Here is a 12,547-nt window from a genome sequence, read left to right as displayed (position 1 = left end):
CAACAAAGAATCATTATATTTTGTTTGTTTGTAATTAAGCACAAAGCTACACAGTGGGCTACCTGTCTTATGCCCACCACGGGTATCGAAACCCGGATTCTAGCGTTGTAAGTCCACGGACATACTGCTGTGCCACTGGGGGCGAATCATTATATGACATTTTTTTTTTTCGCATTCAGGGTAAAATGAAAGAAACTTGGAAATGCATTAATAAATTAGCAAATAATCATGTTAGTGATGGATCACTTGAAGAAAACATAAAGCGAAATTTTATCAGTACCAATATAAGTAATACAGATTTAGCAAGTAATTTTAATAGAGAGTTTATTAATAAGATAAATACTCTAAAAAGTAATCATAATAATGAAAATAATAATAATAACTCCGTTATAAATTTATAAAATTATTTTGAGAGGGTAATCTCGCAGACTAATACAATACATTTTCCTCCAATAACAGAAGAAGAATTAAGTTATTAATATGGTCAATTTAATGGATACAAAGAACCAGGAATTGATATTATGCAATTAAGATACTTAAAACGAACTCGGCATGGCCAGGTGGTTAGGGCGCTCGACTTGCAATTTGCAATTAGATACAAATAAATAGGTACTTGTATTATTTTTTGATTTAGCTAGACATTTTGATACACGAAACCATAAAATACTGCTGGATAAACTATAAATGATGGGTATAAAGGGAAAGTTACATAACTGTTTCATGAATTATTTGAGTTATATGGTTGTAATAACAAGAATCAAAGAAATAATGAGTGACTATAAAATATGGTGTTTCACAAGGTTCTGTTTTGGATTCACTACTATTTAATTTATATGTTAATGATATTGTAAATATAGGTTTAAAGAGTAAAATATATCAATATTCAGACAGTTTTAATTATAAGTCATGTTTATGTGGAAGTTGGCAAAGAAATGTTACAAGTTGATTTCAATAAATTAAGATATTGAATGTGTGTGTGTGTGTTTTCTTATAGCAAAGCCACATCGGGCTATCTGCTGTGTCCAACGAGGGGAATCGAACAATTAAAATATTGGCTTAATATAAATGAAATATATATATATATATGAATACTAATAAAACAAAAACTATGATAATTCACTCACAATATGCCCCCAGTGGCACAGCGGTATTCTGTGGACTTACAACGCTAGAAACCGGGTTTCGATACCCGTGGTGGGCAGACCACAGATAGCCCATTATATAGCTTTGTGCTTAACTTCAAACAAAACAAACACTCACAATATACAAATATTATTAACAAAAAACGTTTACAGATTCATTATCGAAGATTTATTAATAAATATATACATATATTTGTAAATTATAAGCACTATTCTCATTGTAAATGTATGTATCTAGAAATCTTTAATACTAAGACATACTTAGGGCTAAATATAGATGATGTTTATAGTTGGTCTAAACATATAAATATGATTTGCAATAAGTTAAGACCTATTACAGTAAAATTATGGAGGATATAGAATATTTTACCAATTAATAAAAAATAATAATTTATGCATATTTAGCAGAATCTGTTATACATTGTGGATTGACAATATGTGGTTCAACAAGTAACATTCACTTAAAGAAATAAATACCATTCACTTTTACACTTATACCACCAATACATCCCGACCACCCAGGAGGATAACTAACATACAAATACCTAACAAGATTATTGAATCGGATACAACTTTGTACAGACCCATAACATAAATATTTTCTCTCACCTTTATATAGTTAATAAGTACTTTAGACAATTCTTGTTTCAACCACTATACACAGCATGGTCACAAGTAAATAGACACCACCATTTCAGAAAAAAATGAAAATTTTCAGTCATATTCACATGAATTAATATATTTATAATTTAATTAATATCTAGTAGATCTTCCTTTTGCTTCGTGAAGTTCGTTGATCCTTTAGGGCATCGTGAGAATCATCTCGTCAATTTAAAATTGTGGGATTTTCGCCCACTCTTGCTTCAAAACCTGGAGTAGATCGCTCTTCGAAGTTGGTTTTTTTGGTTGTTTCTTGACTTGCCGGTCGACTATGGCCCAGAGGTTTTCGATGAGGTTCATGTCAGGAGATTGGCTCGGCCAGGGCAACTTTCTTGCCACTTTATTCCTCGGGTTTCGTGGACAAGAACACAACGTTGTTCCAGGAAGATGGAGCACCGTGTCACACTGCTAGAAACACCCAAAAGTGGCAGGAAGAAAATGGTATCCAGCTCCTTCCTCCAATATTTCGACGTATTTCGCAAAATTTATGTTGCCAACGCACTCCACTAAGCTCGATCTCCTACCAACCCAAACAGCTCCCCAAACCATCACGCTGAAACCACCATGCTTCACAGTTGGCTGCAATCTGTTGAGCAAAAACTCTTGGTGAGGCATTCTCCAGACCCATATCCTTCCACTGTCCGAAAATTGAGCGAATCTTAATTCGTCTGAGAACAATACGGTCTTCCAAAAGTCCAGAGGCTTGGTCATCATATCACTTGCCCACTTCTTTCGTCTGACTATGTTGGCAGGTCTTAATAAGGGCTTCCATGTAGCTGCTCTGCAACGATAACCCAATTTGTGGAGAGTCCGTTGAACAGGTTTCGGGCTCACCAACTTTGGCCACTTCTGCGGTCGTTAATCTGGGATCCATTTCGATGCTCCTCTTGACAGCCCTTTTTGTCCTATCCGATGGACCAAAACGACTCGGACGCTGCTCAGTTGTTTCCTTGCCGTGTTTCCTGAACTGCACGATGATTCTGTTGACTGTCGTAAGCAGTATTCCCAAATTCTGCGAAATTTGACGCTGACTTATTCCACCATCTGCTTGACCAACTATCCTTCTTCTAACAAAATCTGACAATTCGAGAGAACCTTGAGTTCTAGGCATGTTGTAGCACAAAATAATTAGTGTGCGGACCATTTTCATTTACATAGTACTTTGTGAACCCAAATTAGTTAGCATAAATCAGTTAAATGACGAAAAATTAGGTGTCTATTTACTTGTGACCATTCAGTGTATATATCCGTCGCTTGCCACTAGCAGGAGCTGTGTATTAGCACTTCGAGGTTCTCAAACCTTGGTATGAATAACTCTCTGGACTGTTTGCTTGCCACTAGCAGTAACTTGTCAAGGTTCCCGAGTCTTGTTTTAACTAACTGTCTGAAATGTTCACTTAATACTACAAGGAGTTGTACAGTAACTTGTCGAGGTTATTAAGCCTTGGTATAATCAACTCTCCAGACTGATCGCTTTCTACTAGAGGGAAGTGTTCTTAAACCTTCGTAGGACTAGCCCTCTAGACATGGCGCTTGCCGGCAGCAGGAGCTATGTAGTGGTATGTCGAGGTTCTTAAGCCTCGGTGTTACTAATCATCTGGAGTGGTCGCTTGCAGAGGCTATGCAGCAGCATGTTAGGTTCTTAAGGCTTAATTGAACTAGCTCTCTGTACTAATCGCTTGCCAATAGCAGGAGCTGTGCAGTGGCATGTCGAGGCTCTTTAGCCTTGATATAACTAACCTTCTGGACTGGTCGCTTGCCACTAGCAGGGGCTGTGCTATAACTTACAGTATAGCGCATTTCAACATGGGAGGAACGTCCCACAGGTTTTTCTTTATATGAAATTTCAACTAGATTGTACTATCAAACGGGGGTAAAAAAATTCAGTGCCTGCAAAAGTTATTTACGCTTCTCTTCTTCCTCCTAATCCAACTTTATAGTTTATAATTTTTCGTGCTGGAATGGTTTTTACTGAATTTTCTTTTCTTATTACTTTCTTGTTTACAGGGTAAGTTCTCTGCAGTTAGTCTCTAAACTTGTCAAAGAACATATTAATACTCATGTTAGTTTTTTTTCTCCCTATGATATGTGTCAGTCTGTCTTCTCCAGGCATTGTGTGGTGTGTGACTTTCACAACTTGCTAAATGATTCTTAACGTGCAGTATTTATTACGGGTGACTTTTCCAAAATCCTGATTAGGTTCAAGTAACATATGTTAAAACATCAAAAGAATACACTTGCACGTTCATCCTTGGTATATCACTGGGAAACTGTGACAATATATACACAGAATTTGGTGTATGAGTGAGCTGCTTTTGTATTTCAAGAAATAATGTTTACGTAATTATGTCTTAGAAATGTTGTAGATATTTAAAGACTGTAACGTGTGCAACACATAGTATATGAATGTTTGATTTTTCAATGGGAAACGAGCTTATTGTAAGCGTGAAAAAGTTCAGTTTGGTGTAAATTTATGCCATATAAGCTCTTGTCTATGCTCTAGATGCTCTAGATATTCTATTTTCTTATCGTTTTCGCCCTGTCATGTCACCTAACTATTGCTACTAAGATTTCGTGCATTGAACATATATAATTTTAGAATTATATATTTAAATCATAAAGTAAGGATTATGGCAATTTGTTTTAGAAATGTTGTGTTAAAGGTCAGTGGTGTAACAAGAGTAGGAAACAATGTATGATTTCTTCCCCTCCTCATCATCACCTTCACTTCTACTCTCTAATCCTCGTTTTCCAGTGGCACACACATAATTTCATTACTCTTATTCTCCAGTCCTATTCCGCAATTAACGAAGGGGATCCATATGGACCCTACCATATTAAAATAATAATAATAATAATAAAACTACTTATGCACCAAATTTCCCGTGGATCCAAAATATTATTGCTTACAGAATTCCAAATAACACGAGTCACATAAAAAGTTTAAAGTCGTTAATCCCGCTGAGTAATGCTAGGGTTCTCTATGAATTTTATATAGAAAATGGGTGATTTCTTCCAATGATCTGGACAATTCTTTACACTGAGCGTTGTGACAGACAAACACATGATATTACTCAAAACGATGAAAACAAGTCAGTACTTTGAGAGTTAATCATCTAATATCATAATATTTCTAAAGAATAAATAATACAATGATTTTAAAACAAATATAACATGATAATGGTTAAATTTACTTGAAACTTACCTTGTGTGCGTTTTTGAATGTAGGATTAGCAGGTTGAAACTTCACAATTTTGCATTTTTGTTACGTTCATAGCATTAATATATTTTGTATTCATGGCAATGCTGCTAAGGCTATCTGCTGCTGTATCTTGAACTATTGACAGAGGGAATGCAGCCAGTCAGTCAGTAGTACCCTACCACCTACCATTCATCTTAAGTGATTGACTCACTCTTATAACGCACTCACAACTTAAAGTGCGAGGAATATTATGTGGTATCGCACGGATTCAAACTCGGCTCGCCAGCTCCGAAACCTAGGGCTTTACCACAGGACCAGATAGTATCCTTCGTCTGTTGAAAATTTTCCGAATTATTTAATCACTTCAGTAGGCTTGAGCCCATGTCTTTGTCTATTATTTATCTGATACTGAATACTTTATGGATCTTTGTAAGAGAAGTAGATTTTTAATTATTTTCAGATTGAAATAGGTTTGATGTCAATATAAACGATTGTGGAGTAACAGAATGAAATTTCTCACCTTTTTTAGACAGTGAGAAACTAACAGACGCTACTGTGTTTAAATTTAAATTCTAGCCAATCATAATGCACATTAGCGCATTCTACGACAACAAAAAATTATACACCAAGGGAAAACACTTAAAGCAAAGCATTAAACATGTCACAATGATATTTTACTTTCATCAGACTAATTTTCACAAACCACTTAAGAGGTCTAAATGTATATTTTGGAAAGAAACTCATAAAAGAACGTGAAAGATCGTCGTCACAGTCGGGAATCGTATCGTACACAAGAACGGTATTATATTTGACCTTCAAGAGACTAATTACACTTCAAATCTATGGATTTAATCCTGAAACGTGATTCTTCATATGTAGTGGAAATCCTTAAGTGCTTTTTGCAGATGTTTCTTTGAAGGTGAAATTTTGCTGCCCATTATGCTAATTATTGAGCTCCCACGGCACACTGCAAGACGATTACACCTTTCAATCGTTTTAGAAGGCTCTAACTGTAGAGGTTTTACACACATTCTTAAGAAATGATATACATAATTTAATGCAGTAAGATTGGATGACTTGGATCTTCTAAAAATGTTATGAAAATGTGAAACTGTTGTATGAAATATCCTTTTATAGATAGGTTAAGAGGAAAATGCGATTTCTTCTCTCAATAACACAATCAAGACCTTCGTTATAAACTCGTAATGGGCATAGATAAGTGCTTGAAGTAAATGTACTAATCATTCTGCATTTATGTTCGGTATCGGTATCTTTGTAAACCAGAAGCACATTGCTCAGTCACAGCTATAAGCAAAGGTACAGTTTGATATATATTTTCGTAATGAAACTTGACATTCCAACGATAATTGCATGTGTAGATATATATATTTTAAAGCACATGTACAATATAAGACTGCTTTTCTGGCCGAAAAATATTTAAAACTAGAAAACGACCACATCAGTGTAAAATTGAAAGTTACAATAAACAAGACCACATCAGTGTAAAAATGAAAATTACAATAAACAAGCTTTTGAAATGAAGATCTTCTTAATTTATTTTAATATATGACACAACTAAAAAAATGTTTCACGTTGCATGGAATAACTTTATTACACGGTATTTCAATAATTAACACAAAAAATAGTCATTTTGGTTGAGAATATTGCCATTTTTTAAAGGTATTATTTTAACGAATAATGGCAGCTGACTTGGCCTTGGCCAATGCTTTTGTCTTCTTTTGATAGGGCTGGGTGTGTATCAATTGATAGCTTACTGGACTGTAAATCTGAGGGTTTTCTGCCGCAGGATCGTGCTTTGCACTCTGAGGTCGTGGATGCGTTATAAGAGTGAAGGTAAAATCCGACTCTCCGATTAGAGTATCCCAAAAGCTAGTGATTGATGCTGTTAACAAGCTGCCTCCCCTTTAGTCTATCAGTCCAAAATTAGGGAGAGCTTACCCAGATTATTTGAAACAAACAAACTTCTTTTAGTCGACCAAAAATTAACCATAAATCATTACTAAAAAAAAAAAAGGAAAACAGAAATAATTGCACCGATGGGAGTATAGAACGACTTTATGTTTTCCAGAAATCGTTAATGAGGGACATGGTATTGGTATTTTATGCGACACAATGGTTTAAACGACCAGGACAGAAACCCTTCCCAAGGTTCACTATAGCCATCCTTAACTTTTAGAACTCCAGAATAGAGATAACAGAGGTAAGGTAACCAGTCAGCAGCATCCGCCGCCTGTGCGACTAGATTTTAACCAAATAGAATGATTGATTCTCACAGTCATAACGCCATCATTTCTGAAAATGCAAAGCATGTTCATTAACATATTTCTGGTCGAACCTTGGACCTTTTGATTACCTACTCGGAGCACTAGTCACCATGTTGATGAGCGAGGCAAGTCATGTGAAAGCTGTAATGAAATTATTATTCATCAATAAAATTTGTTTTTCTTAAAAAAATATTGGTCAACATAAACAAATGTGTGAGTATGTGTAGATGTACGAATTTTTCCAGAATTAAAATAGCAGAATCCTAACTGGGATGGATTTTCTGAAGTCGACATATACGCTGTATTGTATTGTTTTTTTAGTCGAAGCCACAGTTGAAAATTAAGAGTCATAAAAACACTTACAAAGTGACAGTTCATGTATATTTATATTAATTGTAGTCATTTGTAGTGGCATGGTTTGGCTGTAAGGAGACTCGACTCGTAATCTAAAAGTCGTGGGATCGAAACCTGTTCCGTAAGTCAGTATTCAATGATTGTATTCTGGTGTAGGTAACTGAACACACACACACACACACAATTTCCTTCACGAATAAGCACTGAGATTACAAGTATTATACTAGCTTATTTTTACAGAACAACAAACTTATCATATTGGTTGGATTTGGACGAGTTTTATTACGGTATTTATAGTCGTGAAGAACAGTAAACTTGTTGTAACGGTTGAATTGGACGAGTTTTATCACGGCATTTATAGTCATTGTCAAGTTTTTTAAGGCCGGATTCTTTACATCCCCCTCCCAGTAGCACAGCGGTATATCTGCGGACTTACAACGCTAGAAACCGGGTTTCGATACCCGTGGTGGACAGAGAACAGATTGCCCATTGTGTAGCTTTGTATTTAATTACAAGCAAGCAAGTCTTTACAGTAGGTGTCTGTGATTTGGCGATAAATTATAATGATAAACAAACAGCAACACAGCCCACTTTATTTAAAAATAATATATTAAACACAAATCAAACGTATATACAAATGTTCGTTACACTGTTGGTTACCACAGTTGTATTCAGAGCTTTAAATAATTGTCAATTTTTCGTCAAAATCCACACAGACTGGTTCAGTTACTTTAGAACACAATTAACAAGACGAATTATCCTTCTCTAATCTGTTATTACAATATAGTCTATGATAATTTCAATATACATTCCTTATCACTAAACTCGCTATCACGCAATCTAGAACTAAATAACGATTTTTCGACGCGTATTTATACCCCGACAACAGTCTAGAACATTTCACGCAATACTATATATTCTGATGCAACAATACTCAATTAAACCAACGAAAAACTCACAAAATTCTATCAACAAGACGCAATAATCTCACTATTGTAAACAATCGCTAGTTCATAACAATTGAACCACACAACATATAATTCGTAAACAGTTAAATAAACAAACTTACCCTAAAATATCGCTTCTAAAAATAACTATATATGACACCGGCGCTATATAAACTGTTTAAATCATAATCCTCACATTGAACTAAAACCGAAACAGTCCTATATATCTAACAGTCATACAAAATAGTAATCTTGTCGTAATGGTTACGTGTAGCCACAAAATAAAAACCTGTGTCGCACAAATGACGAGTTTCTACGAGTTTTATTAGAGCATTCATAATCATTCAACATCTAGCTTGTCATAGTGACTGACTGATTCATTTGGAATATGTGCTACTAGCATATACGCAGAGAAATGTACGTTGCTGGATAAACCCTATCATTTGTTACTAGTGTACATAATCATACTACATGTCAATCGGTACGTCCTTTGTTGTTATGCAGGACACGCTTATATTTTGAATTTTCAGGTTTATATATTTGCTTAAAAGAAGCTTTTTCAGGTATAATACATAACATGTTTGTGTTTTTCGTGATGATTGTTTTTCTGTATTGTGAATCTACAATAGTCAAAGCTTGTGATAATATTAAAATACTACTGATAAGAGAACGGAGTCGACCTCAAATTCAGTGGACCCTGAAGAATAAAGCGTTTTTTAAAAAAGGTTATCTTTAAAAACTGCCATTGCGAAAAAGAATAAATATTTCATATCAAATTGTTGATGTAGAAACGCCGAAATCATTGCATCATCACGTAACAGTTGTTTTGATAAGTTGGCACTTCATGTTGACGCACATTCTAAAATATTTGTCAACTAATTACGTGCCTGTGCGTGGTCTAGTGATAAACGTGCTGGGCTGCGTATCTTAAGGTCCAATGTTCACACCGCGATTTCGCTGAACACTTCGTACTCTCAGGTGTGGGTGCATTATTCGGGTTAAAGCCGAACAAAGTCCTTGTGGCAGAGGGTTCTGCTGACTGGCTGTCTTCTCTATGGTCAGTACTTTAAAATGAGGGACTGTTAACTTGAGCCCTGGAGCCTCTGAACCTGCCTTATAGCCCACATGTGCATAAGGTGGCGTTCTGGTTGAAAATACCAAATAGTAATTACCTAGTTAAAGTCATTCACTATTCTGGATTCAAGCTTTTCGCGTTTCAAAAGTAAAACAGATTAAACAGAAAATAAGTTTAATTTCACTTCGCATAAAAGCGTCTATTATTTTTTATTTTATTTTATGCACTTTATCAGCCTCCATTTAAACCAGAACAGACCAGTAGCTACCTTATCGAAACCAGTATCTGGGCTGTGACATTCCGATATTTGTTCATAAAACAGGTTTAAGTATTGATATGTGAGTAACATAATCAAAAGCAAAATTTATTTCAATGTGTATACTTTAGGAATGTGAAATTTACTCCTATGTAGATGTAAAATACATTGTTAAACATATGCATATTTGTTTATTTACGAAATGTTGTCTATTAACTTCCCCATTTTTTCATGTTACCATATTACGAAGCAGCAAGTTCACTTCTATTCGTTAATTGCTATATAATTTTTCCTTTGTACATGTATTGCGCGTGCATGCTTTAGGAGCCGACTCATAGAAAAGTTACGTTATTCAATACGAAATTCTTTTCCCGAGTTTTTTGGTTTCCTGTCGTTGATTGGCTATACCAGGAAAAGTAAGCAGATTTCGACCTCTAGAACAACCATATAAGGTTTCAACAATGGCTGAACTAGAGGTTTTTTTTATTTGCCTAACTGATCCTTCAAGATTTACAAGTGTTTTTTCTGAGACTTCAATAGACTGCTTCTGGCTAAGTGTTATTTTTCTTCTTCTCTTTGTGTGTTGGTTTAGTAATGGTATTTTGTAATACTGCATAGTCTTTGTTTTCTAACTTGATACACAGCTATCAGGTTTCTGACAAACAACGAAGTTCGCGAATATATTAAAATATTGATCCTGTAGCTTTTGCAGAATAGCGCAGTCGCGTCTATACAATAATGTAGGAAAAACCTTTCGAAAGCCCCTAGGAGAAATTATGTTTTAACAAAAATAACATTTAGATCGCTAATTTTAACCGAAGAAACAAGTTATTGGACATACGGATTTTGACACTCATAACAGGATTATAAAAAATAAAGGGTCTATGATGTTAATAACACTGCAACATGTTTGTGTGAATTTAGTTAAGATTATTAGAATTTTTCTCGCACTATTCCTAATACTCAGTCTCGTTCATGCCCTAACAGGCAAAGAAAAAATCACCATCTTGAAAACGAAATCACGGACAATTATACAATTTATGGGGTTACGAATATTTCTAAACTTGCCAAATGCCAGAGGATTAGAGCACCAAACATCCGATTTCTTAATAAGTTCCTCAAATGTGTTGTTCCAACAAAAAAAAAGGTAATGTTACTTGAGACAAAAATCAGGAGAATTTGGATTTCTTCTGGCCATTGTTTTGTCAAGAGGATTAAGCACCGCGGTCGATACATTCTGAGTCGTTCATTATACATCTAGCTGTGAGTTTCTTGGCTGGGTATGACGTTGCACGAATAATAAAGAATAAAAAAGTAAAATTATCTGAAAATATACAAAGGATTACTATCTCTGTACGGTAAAATTCTGTCGTTAATGATTTGTGAAGCTAGCACAGCTTATGAATTTGTATTTGGGATTTTTTATAGTTTTTAAAAATGTAGATGAATAAAGGGTGTTACCTAGTTTCAATGTATATCGCAGTCTGTATTACACAATCATTTTTCACTTCAGCAGAATATTTCGAGTTTAATTCCGTTGCCTGGTCTGCATTTCTCCTTTTTTTAATCTCGGAGCGTTACAAATAAATCTACAATATGCTCGATATCACATTACGTACTTCTTATATATATTGTTACGTCTCTGTTAGTTTGTTAATTTCCCGTAAAAATTATTTCCGAAGAACTTCAGCGATACAAGTCCTTTCTTAAATAAAACTAGTCTATTCTTTCTCAATACAACTTTGCAATACACTTAAGTTCCACAGTCACTTTAACTTAAACACACGCTATAATTCCAACGATTCACGCACTTTACTTACGGTCACTACCGCTCACTTGACTCGATTATCTGTCTCTATATCTCCCTATCTCCAGTTATATCTCCGCTTTATTTGCCGAGCTTATATACAAAAATAGAGGGCGTCTGGCTAACACTAGAGTTGCCAGAAACAGTCATGATCCTTCTAGAAACTCACGACGTGTTACCAGCGTCACGTGACTCTCGCTGTCGTAACAATATATATATATATTTATTTAGCATTTCAGTTATACCTGGTTTGCTGTATGAGGCATTTCGCTGAGTATAAGAAGTTATCAGGCCGGCTGGGATACAGTACACAAATTCTTAGTACACTTATCTACTTGAAATCCATATTGGGCTGATGTGATGTGAGGTAAATTCTTATTAGTCAAAATATGATGTATATCACACACATATTACTACAAAAGGCCATACTGAGGCATTCTGTATCCTAAAATCAACACTGTAATTCTCAGGCCTGGCCTGGCCAGGGTGGTTAGGGCACTCGAGTCGCAATCTGCGGATTCGAATCCCCGTCCCATCCAAACATGCTTGCCCTTTCAGCCGTGGGGGCGTTATAATGTGACGGGCATTCCCACTATTCATTGGTAAAAGAGAAGGCAAAGAGTTGATGATGAGTAGCTGCCTTCCCTCTAGTATTTCAGTGCTAACTTTGGGACGGTTAGCACAGATAGTCCTCGTGTAGCTTTGCGCGAAATTCAAAACAAACCAAATCAAACTGTAATTCTCAATGACATGCTTGTGTTGCGTCAGCGAGGTCATGTGACCAGTATCACGCCACCTCCTTCTAGAAATATCCTGTTC

The 12,547-nt window shown here is 35.4% G+C and overlaps 2 protein-coding genes and 1 long non-coding RNA gene across 6 annotated transcripts in view; all 3 read left to right on the top strand.

Moving 5' to 3' along the window:
• LOC106478095 (restin homolog) overlaps nt 1-12,547 on the top strand; it is a 139,184-nt gene that overhangs the window by 75,415 nt on the left and 51,222 nt on the right. The gene's annotated exons all lie outside the window — the stretch shown is intronic.
• The window catches only part of LOC111084931, a 29,803-nt gene that overhangs the window by 5,515 nt on the left and 11,741 nt on the right, over nt 1-12,547 (top strand). The window lies entirely within an intron of this gene.
• LOC111084932 lies at nt 2,917-3,511 on the top strand. Its single transcript, XR_002609815.1, has 3 exons — nt 2,917-3,145; nt 3,289-3,292; nt 3,498-3,511. It is a non-coding gene; the product is annotated as an uncharacterized LOC111084932 (long non-coding RNA).

Source organism: Limulus polyphemus, unplaced genomic scaffold (assembly GCF_000517525.1).
Source record: "Limulus polyphemus unplaced genomic scaffold, Limulus_polyphemus-2.1.2 Scaffold8, whole genome shotgun sequence".
Lineage (NCBI taxonomy): Eukaryota > Metazoa > Arthropoda > Merostomata > Xiphosura > Limulidae > Limulus > Limulus polyphemus.
Note: the sequence above shows the minus strand (reverse complement) of the source record. Positions and strands in the feature narration are given on the sequence as shown.